The sequence below is a fragment of the Artemia sp. Qi Xiang Cuo genome, chromosome 9, assembly GCF_049724085.1.
Source record: "Artemia sp. Qi Xiang Cuo chromosome 9, ASM4972408v1, whole genome shotgun sequence".
In the NCBI taxonomy this organism is placed as follows: domain Eukaryota; kingdom Metazoa; phylum Arthropoda; class Branchiopoda; order Anostraca; family Artemiidae; genus Artemia; species Artemia sp. Qi Xiang Cuo.
This window is the reverse complement of record NC_142802.1, coordinates 44,037,037-44,050,567: the sequence shown is the minus strand read 5'-3', so window position 1 is coordinate 44,050,567 and position 13,531 is coordinate 44,037,037. Positions and strand designations below refer to the sequence as shown.

The window sequence follows — 13,531 nt, the reverse complement described above, 5'->3', positions numbered from 1 at the left end:
CTATTTTTTATTCTACTTTAAAAAACTCATAATATTACTCTTTTCTAAGACTAGAAAGTCTTTTCTACAACAAAAACTTGTCTCAACTAAGATACGAACCTATGTTACCATGGCCATAGGCAAGTGTTCTTCCCACTGCATTATCAACTCTTGCATAATTGAGTGGGAGTGTAGGAGACACAGTTCATATAATTATCCAGTATGATCATTCCCTATCTCACCCATTATAAAAACCCGGACCGGGGTGCGAGTCCTCCAGAGAACATAGAAACATAAGCGGCGTCAGATCTTTTCACGGGTAGACAAGTCAGATGCGAAACAATCGGAAACAAGTGGAAACCCGCTATTACGAATAATGCACTTTACGCGAAACAATCGGAAACAAGTGGAAATTCGCTATTAATAACTGCACAAAAAAGTGGGAGGAGCTTTTTGTTCGCACCGAGAACGAAGACAAAAAATGATCTGTGATAAGCTTACTGGATAATTATATGAACTGTGGTAGGAGAGAAGAGAATTTTGATGTATCGCACTGTCATCAGGAGTGCATATACTGATAAGTTTAAAAGTAATTGAATATTCGTAAGTGATTAAAAAATGGCTTATGAATTTAACAAACTTGCATGACAAACATGTTGGTGAGTTGAGTTTTAAAAAAAGTAAGTAACAACAGAGTTCAAAATGGAATTAGGGTAAGTGTGCACCAAGGTTCCTCTATTGAACTACAAATAATATAATAGCAAAAGAGAAGTACCATTCAATTCCCCACAATTCCAAATGTAATCTTCCCTGTCATAACAAGTGCACACAACCTCAAATGATGGTAGATATAAGCCAAGGCTACACACAGCCTGATAAAATTCTTAATAAGGAATTCCTGATAAGGCTATAAAATTCCTGAAATAACACAAATTCTTACTGAATAATGTGCAGATGACTTACATTAATTATATTTTCAGGATCCATTCCACTTTGGTCCATGTTTTTCAATGGTTGCATTTGATGTTTTGAAACAATATATTTACCCATAATGTTTCCACATTTGAAATATTTACATCTTTCTCACTTTTCTAGTAATTATGCATTTGAATGAGTATTTTAAAGAAAATCTAGTTCAGGTTTTCTCAGCCAAGTCTGTGGGCTGTTCCAAAGGAAACCCTATAAAAACAGAAGAATAGTGCCGTTTGATTCCCCAAACGGCAACAATATAGTGATCACCATTGCAACAATGCACCCAATCACCCCACCCTTCCAATACTACTACTACTACTACTAACAACTCACCACAGTACCAAGCCGCCTGAGGCCAACACAGATATGCACGACCTGCTTTCCATTTAGCCCTAGACGGTTGGCCAAAAAGAACAATCTTCGGTAATCTGTCATCCTTCATCCACACAACGTGCCCTAGCCACCTCAACCTTTCTTTCATTATAGCCCTAGAAAGCAGTATTGAACTACATTTTTCATACAGCCTACTATTTGCAACACAGTCAGTCAGCTGGGTACCCAGAACAATCTGTAGGCAATATCTCTGGAAAACAAATAACAAATCTACATCCGCTTTTTGGAGCACCAATGCTTCAGAGCCATATTTGACCACTGTCATTACTGTAGCTTCTAATATTCTAATCTTGGTTTGCAGAACTGTGAAAAAACACCCTGAGCCTTGGCTATTCTACTTTTAACATCTTCACTGCTCCCATCATCTTTACTAATAATACTACCAAGGTTAATGAAGCTAACCACCTGATCTATCATTTCGTTACACAATGTCACCTTTTCATCTTTACTTATTCCTAGCCTTAGTGACTTAGTCTTCTTAACATAATTTTTCAAACCTATTCTAGCACCCTGAACTTGCAAAACCTCTAAAAGTTCATTCGTTTTGCCCAACCTCCCAATGGAGCTAGATGGCTGCATGCAAAAGTACAAAAAAATACCACAATAATAAAATTTCTACGCAATAATACACAAAAAGTTTTAACTAATCAGATTTTCAAGTTTCCTTTGATTTATGTCAATGTTTTTCAACAAGTCTTGAATATTTTATTTATCCAACTGTTCACATTCTTTTTCAATGACGTATTGATATTGAATAGATTAAGAATGAAAAGCCCATAAGCAAAGAGACAACAATTCAAGAAATGAAAAATACAAATAGGCCTATAGATGTTACTCAGGGCTTTATCTGGCACTATTTGAGGGACATGTGGCACAATTGTTGTTAGTTTGGGGGAAACCAAACACCAAACACCCCACCATATTTTAAAAAATGTGTTTTTCTTTGGGGGGGGGGGAGCATTGAAAGTCCCTTTTTTGGTACTTTTATTGAAAAAAAAGTAAACCTAGGTAAAAATCAGTAAAATTTGTCCAAAACTGAGTCCGAAATTAGTAACCCCCCCCCCTGAAAAAAAAATCCTGGATCCGCCCTTGAATCAAACCAACAATTTTTATAAACTTATTTTTCCACCCTGATTGGGTTGGGATCTGGTAAATTTTTTTTGAAGATTACTAACACCTAGCCACCTCAGCCACCTCAACCTTTCTTTCATTATAGCCCTAGAAAGCAGTATTGAACTACATTTTTCATACAGCCTACTGTTTGAAACACAGTCAGTCAGTCGGGTACCCAGAACAATCTGTAAGCCATTTCTCTGGAAAAACAACTAGCAAATCTTCATCTGCTTTTTGAAGATTACTAACATCTAGCCACCTCAGCCACCTCAATCTTTCTTTCATTATAGCCCTAGAAAGCAGTATTGAAGCAGGTCAAAGCCCTTTGCAAAACAAACCTCATAATGTTAAACACAATACAGTGTATTTTCAACTTAACACCAAACTGATAGCAATCAATAAGATTTGACTGATGTCAAATACAGTGCTTTACTGCACAAGTAAACCTAGTACACCTCAGAATTCAAATCCATTGATCACCTTGGTCCTCAAGCTGTTTTCTCTCATTCTTTGCACAGCAAAATTCAAGCACCAATTCTCTCATAAGCAATTTCATAGCAGAATGGGACATGATGCATGCAAAAGTAAAGCAGCAATATTACCCATGTACTATATACCAAAGTTCTGCTGCAAACTTTAAAATATGCTGCTGTGAGCATTTGAATATGAATTATGTGGAGAACCTCTAATTCTCAATTATTCATCATGACAGGCTTGTGAAAAATAAGCTTCACTGAATTTATATTTGTTTTTTTCTTATAGCTCTTTTTGATTGAGAAACATTCATAATAAGTATGACAAAAGATTTTTTCAAGACCCATTTTTGGATGACAAAAGAGCTGCATACATCTTGCAAGCTGCAGGTTGCTGTTCACTGCTCTAGACTACACACAAAACTTGAAAAATGTGGACTAAAGTGAAAGAGACCCTGAAAATAAGATTCAACAAATATTTATATATTACAAAGTAAAAGCGTTGTTATTATAATGTTTTTTTTTTCATTTTGTAAATAGTCTATCTTTATATCTGCCTCTATCATGGGGGGGGGTACAGCTGTTGAGATAGCAACCTATACATTTGGAAAGAGGTTGAAATGGGGCCAATCTTGTGTTTTTGCTGTGTTCCATCTCCCAAAGAATCTTCAGCCGAGACTAGGCCTACTGTAAGAATTTTATTACTATACCATTTTATTCATGCATCAAGGAAATCAAAATAAAAACACTTTTGCTGACATTCTTACCTGAATGTCATTATTTTTCTAAAATTTTTATTTTGGCTGTTTCAAAATCATGCTGTTTTTAGGGCTGTGTCACATTTTGTCTATGTTACCACATTGAATCACAGAAATAAATAAGAAAAAGCAAGTAGCTAAACTAAACATAACCTTTAATCTGCCAAATTTCAAATATGAGCAGTAGGCGTGGGACAGACCACTTTTCTTGGGCACCCCATAAAAATAGAGATAGGTTTTTGGACCACCCTCATTTTACTAAAGCATGATGCAATGTAAGGGTAGTAACAAGAGCCCCACCTTCTTGGTGAAATTCACCAAAAATGTCAGCATAAATTAAAAATGTGGTCTCTTTTTTTGAAAAGTGATTGAAAAGAAAAAATATTATTTAATATTTGTGATCTAGAATAGATATCAAGCAATAAAAGCTGCATTTTTAGAATCAGAAGAAAATTAGCTTTCTCTTAATATGTGAATAAAACTGAAAAACTGAAAGGATATAAACATCAATAGGGCTGTTTTTTCACTCATCAATGTGCTAAGATCTTACATCTTTTGTAATTTTTATGCAAACATCTTTCATCATTCTGCTCTGATCAGCAGTCTGACAACAATGATGAGTATATCATCAAAGTTCTCTCATCATTGCTCTATATGGCAGAAAGAGGGCGTCTTTTGTGCTTTTTGATAACATGAGTGAGCTGTATGATCTTAGAACAAAGATGAGTAGAAAAAATGGTAATCTTTGCAGAAAGATGAAAGATCTTAGTGCTAAAAAACAGCCCTAATACTCGTATAAGACAATTGGTATTTCAAAAAAAGTCAATAAACTAATAATTTTAAGTGTTTGATCGTAAATAACTTTAATAGGCTAATAATCATATTGAGGCATGGCTTAGATATCTAGCTATTGATCAATAGCCTATATACAATTTTTCTCAATTTCTCTTTGGTAACAAGGTGTGAGGGGTTTTATTTTCAAATAATTTTGCTCAATTGGATACTGGTTTTTCACCCTAATTGACAGGTTTAATTAGCTGAGAGTGATAACCTCGCTTGTCCTTTCAAGCTTATTGCCTTTCTTGGCAGGCGAAAGGCGAATAGTGTTTGTTTTCTTTTTTAATAAATGTATATCTCATATCTCACCTCATCTCCTATTGGAATTTTGAAAAAAATAACACTAGCCTATACCTTAATTTTCAGTTCCTTTTTCTCTGGTTTTAGTCTTAAAAATGCAATTCCAGATATTTGAGAAGAATTTTAGGTAAATATTTACCAAATCATATTATTGACTTACAAATAAAGTGAATATACCATTTGATGCCTTTTTTTATGCTCTTTCCAAATATAATACTCATTTTTGTTGGAAATGAATTTTACCCCCACCCCTATATATACCAATTCATGGTATATATTTGCACATTAGGTGGGTGGGGTTAAAGTTTAAACTTACCTCCCATTTACATCAGAAATAAAATTTACCCCCCCCCCCCTAATGTGCAAATATAAACCCTGGCTTGGTATATATAGGGATGGGGGTCAAATTCATTTCCAACAAAAATGAGTATTATATTTGGAAAGAGCATTATTGCTGGCTATGTTTACTAGTAGCCTATAGTTGTGACAGCTGCCTAGTAGCCTATAGTTGTGGTGGCTTCAGTATACTTGATTATTGATTATAGAATCTGCACACCTGCTGGAAGTCCTGAAATTACAGCCAGTTTAGTAGCCTATTACCAGTGTGATACCCCCTCCACAAAGTAACAAACGTCAGAAACCAATTACTCCTGAAAAAGGCATTGATAAATGTGCTGTTGCTTGGTGTTTACTTGACAACAGTTCCTGTGCTATACAATGTGATAAATGTGACCAATGGTTATGTGCACAATGCCTATCAATGTCCTCTTCTGAATATGATATCTTTGTAAAAATGAATGACCGACTTGGTAGCACCTGGGTATGCCCCATGTGTAAATCTAGAGGTTCAGCCCAGCAAGAACTTCCCCAGCTGCTGAAGTCAGCTCTTAATGAGCACTGTAGTGAAATGAAAACTATGCATGTTGGTTTTCAAAATGAAATTCGTACCTCTCTTGAAGGTATTAATGCTAGAGTTCAGAGTCTAGAAAATATTATCTCATCTAAGGTGTCCATGGCCAATGTTGAGGAAATGGTCAATCATACCATTGTTGATAAGCTAAAAACTGAAGTTCAAAAGATGGTGCTACAAAAAAATGACAGACTGAAAAGACGTATGAATTTAGTTGCATATGGTGTTCCACCCCAAACCAATGACCAATGAGTTCTTACAAAATTTTCTTAAAAACAGGTTTCTAATTGATGTAGGTGCAGTGACCAATTTGCAAAGGCTGACAAGCACTAACCCCAACTCAAATGCTCCCAGCTCATCCAATTAACCAGATCCATTACTGTTCTCAGTCAGTTTCTTTAAAACTATAATTGACATCCTAACACAGTCCCGCATTAAAAAGGGAGACATTCGTTTCTATGCTGATACCTCAAAAGAAGACTGGCTACACAGAAGAAGAATTAGTAGAAGAAATCAAGAAAAGAGCTGCTGCTGGTGAGCAAAATTTAGGAATTAAAAATGGTTGTATAGTGACAAAAACGGGGAGCCATTATCCCAAAGAACAGAATGGCCCTTTAAAACCGTATTCCCTGCCTCTACATAGTATTAACAAACGAAGTAATTTATCTGTTCTGTATACAAACGCAGACTGTTTATTTACAAAAATTGATGAATTTCAAGCCCTAATATCAACCCGCAAACCCCATGTTATCGTTATTACAGAATCACTACCCAAGAACTGTCAGCACCCAGATGTATTTTTCCAGCAAGTGCCTGATTATAATCTCATTATAAATACTAATTATAAGCATGGAATTTTCATTTATAATCATACCTCATTAAAGTATATTGAAGTTAATGACCCAATTTCTTCAATTATAAGTGAATCCTTAGTAGTTGACAAGGCCGTATCCAGGGGGGGGTTACCCGGTTTGAATCCCCCCCGAAATTTTTGACCGACTCGAAAATAAGTCGAAAATTAGTAAAACCTAGGTAAAAATCAGTAAAATTAGTCGAAAACTGAGTCAAAAATTAGTAACCCCCCCCCCCAAAAAAAGTCAAAAATTAGTAAAACCCCCCCTGAACAAAAATCCTGGATACGGCCCTGGTAGTTGATGTGAAATTACCCGGGTCCTCAATTACTTTTAGAGTTGTAGCCATTTATCGTAGTCCTAGTGTTTGTGAATTGTCTTCACTTAATAATAGAAAAATATTGCAGTATTTATCCACTGTCTCTTTATCTAGTTCTAAGTTTTTAGTAGTTGGTGACTTTAACCTACCTTCTATTGATTGGACATCAGGTACAACACAACTTTCTGATGAGTCATTTGAAAATCAATTCCTAGAAATTTTACATGAGCATTATTTGCATCAGCACATTCAAAACCCTACTCGTTTGCGCGCTAATTCAACTCCTTCGGTTTTAGACCCTGTAATTACAAAATCACCAGATGATGTTGCTAGTGTTGAGTTTTTGCCACCACTAGGAAAAAGTGGTCATTTGGTATTGGTGATATCACTAAATTGTGTGGTAGGTTGTTCTGATATTCCAAATCATTCTCCCAAATATGATTATGATAAAGGAAATTACATTGCATTTTCAGATTATATTTCATCTTTTTCTATACGAGAGGAGTTACAGTAATGTAATGCTACTGTTGATGCATCTTTTGATTTTATTAAGCAGGCCCTTATAGAAGGTAAAGATCAATATGTACCAATATATACTAGTAGACAGTTTTTCAAAAATAGACAGATCCTTCCTTGGTATATTGGACAAATGCTAAAAGAAAAAGGTGATACGTGGCGTGATCATTTAAGATTTAAAACCTTAGATTCTTGGTTAAATTATAAAAGAGCTAGAAATAGAGCAACTAAATTCCTTCGTTTAAATCGTCAATAGGTGGAGAGAAATGTTATAGCATCAGTCCAAAGTTGCCCAAAAAGATTTTGGAAATATATGAGAAGGAATCAAGTTTCACAATCCCCATCATCCACTTCCGGTTCAGTCTTTACTCAAACACACACTCAGTTTACTCCTCCAGATTTAACAAAAGAATTTGTTGATTCAGAGTTTACAGTCCAGCAGGTTTATCTGACACTCCAAAATCTTGATCCAGGAAAGGCACCAGATATTGATGGATTTTCCAATGTTTTTCTTACCTGTTTTTCTTAAAAACAGGTTTCAAATTGATGTAGGTGCAGTGACCAATTTGCAAAGGCTGACAAGCACTAACCCCAACTCAAATGTTCCCACCTCATCCAATCGACCAGATCCATTACTGTTCTCAGTCAGTTCCTTTAAATCTAAAATTGACATCCTAACACAGTCCCGCATTAAAAAGGGAGACATTCGTTTCTATGCTGATACCTCAAAAGAAGACTGGCTACACAGAAGAAGAATTAGTAGAAGAAATCAAGAAAAGAGCTGCTGCTGGTGAGCAAAATTTAGGAATTAAAAATGGTTGTATAGTGATAAAAAACGTGCTAAAACAGGGAGTCATTACCCCAAAGAACAGAATGGCCCTTTAAAACCGTATTCCCTACCTCTATATAGTTTTAACAAACAAAGTAATTTATCTGTTCTGTATACAAACGCAGACTGTTTATTTACAAAAATTGATGAATTTCAAGCCCTAATATCAACCCGCAAACCCCATGTTATTGTTATTACAGAATCACTACCAAAGAACTGCCAGCACCCAGATGTATTTTTCCAGCAAGTGCCTGATTATAATCTCATTATAAATACTAATTATAAGCGTGTAATTTTCATTTATATTCATGCCTCATTAAAGTATATTGAAGTTAATGACCCAATTTCTTCAATTATAAGTGAATCCTTAGTAGTTGACAAGGCCGTATCCAGGGGGGGGGGGGGGGTTACCCGGTTTGGCTCCCCCCCGAAATTTTCGACCGACTCGAAAATAAGTCGAAAATTAGTAAAACCTAGGTAAAAATCAGTAAAATTAGTCGAAAACTGAGTCAAAAATTAGTAACCCCCCCCAAAAAAAAGTCAACAATTAGTAAAACCCCCCCTGAACAAAAATCCTGGATACGGCCCTGGTAGTTGATGTGAAATTACCCGGGTCCTCAATTACTTTTAGAGTTGTAGCCATTTATCGTAGTCCTAGTGTTTGTGAATTGTCTTCACTTAATAATAGAAAAATATTGCAGTATTTATCCACTGTCTCTTTATCTAGTTCTAAGTTTCTAGTAGTTGGTGACTTTAACCTACCTTCTATTGATAGGACATCGAGTACAACACAACTTTCTGATGAGTCATTTGAAAATCAATTCCTAGAAATTTTACATGAGCATTATTTGTATCAGCACATTCAAAACCCTACTCATTTGCGCACTAATTCAACCCCTTCAGTTTTAGACCGTGTAATTACAAAATCACCAGATGATGTTGCTAGTGTTGAGTTTTTGCCACCACTAGGAAAAAGTGATCATTTGGTATTGGTGATATCACTAAATTGTGTGGTAGGTTGTTCTGATATTCCAAATCATTCTCCCAAATATGATTATGATAGAGGAAATTACATTGCATTTTCAGATTATATTTCATCTTTTTCTATACGAGAGGAGTTACAGCAATGTAATGCTACTGTTGATGCATCTTTTGATTTTATTAAGCAGGCCCTTATAGAAGGTAAAGATCAATATGTACCAATATATACTAGTAGACAGTTTTTCAAAAATAGACAGATCCTTCCTTGGTATATTGGACAAATGCTAAAAGAAAAAGGTGATACGTGGCGTGATCATTTAAGATTTAAAACCTTAGATTCTTGGTTAAATTATAAAAGAGCTAGAAATAGAGCAACTAAATTCCTTCGTTTAAATCGTCAATAGGTGGAGAGAAATGTTATAGCATCAGTCCAAAGTTGCCCAAAAAGATTTTGGAAATATATGAGAAGGAATCAAGTTTCACAATCCCCATCATCCACTTCCGGTTCAGTTTTTACTCAAACACACACTCAGTTTATTCCTCCAGATTTAACAAAAGAATTTGATGATTCAGAGTTTACAGTCCAGCAGGTTTATCTGACACTCCGAAATCTTGATCGAGAAAAAATACCAGATATTGACGGATTTTCCAATGTGATGTTAAGTGAACTTACATCAGTGCTTGCTTGACCACTCACATATCTCTTTAATCTTTGTCTCTCATCTGGTGAATGTCCTTCAGCTTGGAAAAGAACTATCATTAGGCCATTGTACAAGAATGGTTCAAAGTCCCATTTCAATAATTACAGACCAATTTCAAATACATCAATCTTTTGTTGTGGTGAGTAGAATCCAGGCATATTTTGAGGAAAATAATTTATGGTATTCTGCTCAGCATGGTTTCTGTAAACGACAATCTTGTAACACACAACTTCTTGAGGTGATTCATGATTTTCAATTGATGGCTGATAATGGTATTTTGTTTGATTGTATTTATATTGACTTTTCCAAAGCATTTGAGAAAATTTCCATTCCACTTCTGATAAATAAATGTCAACGTTATGGTATTGCCCATAAACTGAATCATGGATAACAAATTATCTTACAAATAGAACCCAAGGAGTTGCAGTAGATTATGCTCTGTCATTATCCATGTCCGTCATAAGTGGAGTTCCACAAAGCAGTTGTCTTGGGCCAGTACTCTTCTGCCTTTTTATCAATGATTTGCCAGGCGTTGTTAGGAATTTAACCATAAAAATGTTTGCAGATGATGTAAAAAATCTACAGGTCAGTCATGAGTGAACATGAGATTTCTTTACTTCAAGAGGATTTGGTTGCTCTGGGCCAGTGATGTACTGCAAACTCTATGTTCATTAATGAAACCAAGTGCAATGCTGTGCACTATTTGCATAGACTCCCTTGACATTACCATTACTTCATTGTTGGTAAATTAATTTCAAGTGTGGAATATGTTCATGACCTTGGGATTTGTTTTGATTCAAGTCTCAAATTTAATAAATATGTATTGGATATCACCCAGAAGGTGAATTACCAATTACTACTTCTAAGGCATACTTTTTCTAAGTTTAATCTTCATTCACTGATTTCACTTTATGTATCCACTGTATGTCCAGTACTTGAGTATTGCTCATCAGTATAGTATCCTCTTAATAAGAGAGATAGAGAGAGTTCAACGTAGGGCCACCAAACTCATACCATACCTGAGTCATCTACCTTACCACCAGAGAATGCAAAGACTACAGTTGCCTTCTCTCCAGTTCAGACATGATAGAGCCGACCTAATAAATACATTCCACATCGTTAGGAATATTGATAATACCACACCAACTCATTTTTTCACTTTTACAGAATACAGTAGTACCCGTCAACACCAACACAAAATTTACCCACCATGTTCACACAAAAGATTAGGCCAAAACTGTCTGTCTAGCTGAGTGTGGAAGACTTGGAATTTACTTCCATCAGAAATAGTTGCAAGTACCATGGTCCAGTCTTTCAAAAGTAGTTTAGCCTCTACAGATTTCTATACTGGGTCCTATCACAATCCATTTTGAGATTAGATGTATTAGCTGATTTGTGACAGTGTGTTTTCAGTTATTTTGTAAGCTTACTTTTTGGTAGGTTTCAATTATTAACAGATATGTTTCAGTTAAGTTGATATGCTATTGTATGTTTCAGTAATATTGTTTTCAATGTTTTCAGCTACTGTATGTTTTTGTTATGTCATTGACATTGTTATAGACTTTTTTATAATTGTTTAGTGTGACAAGCTTGTTAAAGCTTACTGTATCTTGGTACTGATAAATAAATAAATAAAAAAGGCATCAAGTGGTATATTCACTTTATTTGTAAGTGAATAATATGATTTGGTAAATATTTACTGAATTTTAGACCATATGAATGTCTCTATAGACTAGTTAGGAGATGTATTTGCATATCTTTGAAACTTCACAAATGAAACTTTGAAACTTTATTTGTAAGTCAATAATATGAATAACAAAAAATTTACTGCACCCAGTGTTCTGTTCATCCCCATTTAACTAGGCCTAGCCTACCAAGCAAAGTAATAAAACCGGTAAAGTTCTACCAAATCATATTATTGACTTATGCATAAAGTGAATATACCACATGATGCCTTTTTTTATGCTGATTACGAATATAATTATAATTCCTATTGGAAATGACTTTAAGCCCCCCCCCCTATATAGGACAATTCAGTGTAGGCTATATGTTTCTACAACCTAGCCTAATCCCAAACCGAATTGGCACGTAGAGGGGGGGGGCTGAATTTAATTTCCGATAGAAATGACTATTATATTTGTAATCAGCATAAAAAAAGGCATTGAATGGTGTAGGGTAAAAGACCTCTTTTTGGGAAAGACCACTTTTCTTTGGCATTTTGGAAAAATAGCAATGGGTTTTTGGACTGTCCCTTTTTTACTACAGTATGACACAATGCAAGTGTAGACCCAATCATCTCTCACTAGAGCCAGCCCAGTGGGAGTAATTTGTCATCATAAATCCAATGTGTGGTCTATGTTTTGACAAGCAAGTGAAATGAAAAGACCAGTATCCAATTGAGCAAAATTATGTAAAACTTAAAACCTCATATCTTGTTATCAAATTAGAGTTGAAAAGGTTTGTATAGGCCAATGAATAGTTAAAAATCTAAGCTATGCAGCAACATGTTTATTATTAAAATTATTTAAGATTATTCACTGAAAATGATTAGTTTATTGACTTACAAAGAAAGACCTCTTTTTGGAAATAGGCCTACCAATTATCCTATTTTGATGTAAATATCTTTTTAGTGTATCAGTATTATTCGCATATTAATGGAAAGCTGATTGTCTTCTGATTCTAAAAATCTAACTTGGTAAAGTTCTACAAAATCATATAGGCCTAGGCCTACACCATTTGATGCCTTTTTTTATGCTGATTACAAATATAATAATCATTTCTATTGGAAATGAATTCAGCCCCCCCCCCCGATATGCCAATTCAGGGTTAGGTTGTAGAAATATAGGCTATACCCTGAATTGTCATATATATGGGGGGGGGGGGGCTGAAATTCATTTCTGATAGAAATGATTACTATATTAATAATCAGCATAAAAAAAGGCATCAAGCAGTATATTCACTTTATGCGTAAGTCTTTGGTAGAACTTTACCTAAAACCTAGCCTCCTGGGTGCAATCATTCTTGATTCACTAACCTATTCAATTTAAGAATAATTGATTGCCGAAGCATCAATTTATACCAACTAGGCTGCAGTAGGGTCCAAAATCAAATGGCCTTAATCCAAATTTAAAAGGTTTTGTTTACTAGCGTAATTCGGCTAGTTACAGCAACACTGTCATCACACAACATCTTTTGATAAACTAACTTGTTTTCCTGTGGCAAGAGCAGTAAGACAGCATGACTTCCTAAAACTAGACACTATGTGAGCGAATAATCATATTAAAAATAAGATTTGTAGTTTTTAGCTGTTTAAGCTATTATTACTTCACATTTCTTCAATTTCAACTGACCTTTCATCAGAATTTTACAGACTACTTAACAGACGAACGATTTCATCATATTAAAAATGGCGCCTAAACAAAGGAGATTTGAAGCTTACTGATTGGTCTAGCCACCTAGCGGATAATTCTATCGGATGACTGAAGCGAAAATGCGCGAAGGCGAAGCCTGCAAGAGAAGTTGAAAATTGTCATGTAAAAATGCAGCATTTTTATTTTCAATTAGGTGTGGAATCAGTATATAGAATAAAAACGAAACAA

General features: G+C 35.1%; 1 protein-coding gene across 4 annotated transcripts in view; it reads right to left on the bottom strand.

The window, feature by feature from the left end:
• The window catches only part of nsl1 (non-specific lethal 1), an 86,687-nt gene extending 73,531 nt beyond the window's left edge, over positions 1-13,156 (bottom strand). The window contains exon 1 of one of the 4 annotated variants that reach the window (XM_089094598.1): positions 13,138-13,156. The gene's annotated coding sequence lies outside the window, so the exon portion shown is untranslated. The other 3 variants (XM_089094597.1, XM_089094596.1, XM_089094595.1) reach the window with 3 other exon arrangements.
• Between the last annotated feature and the right edge of the window lie 375 nt (positions 13,157-13,531).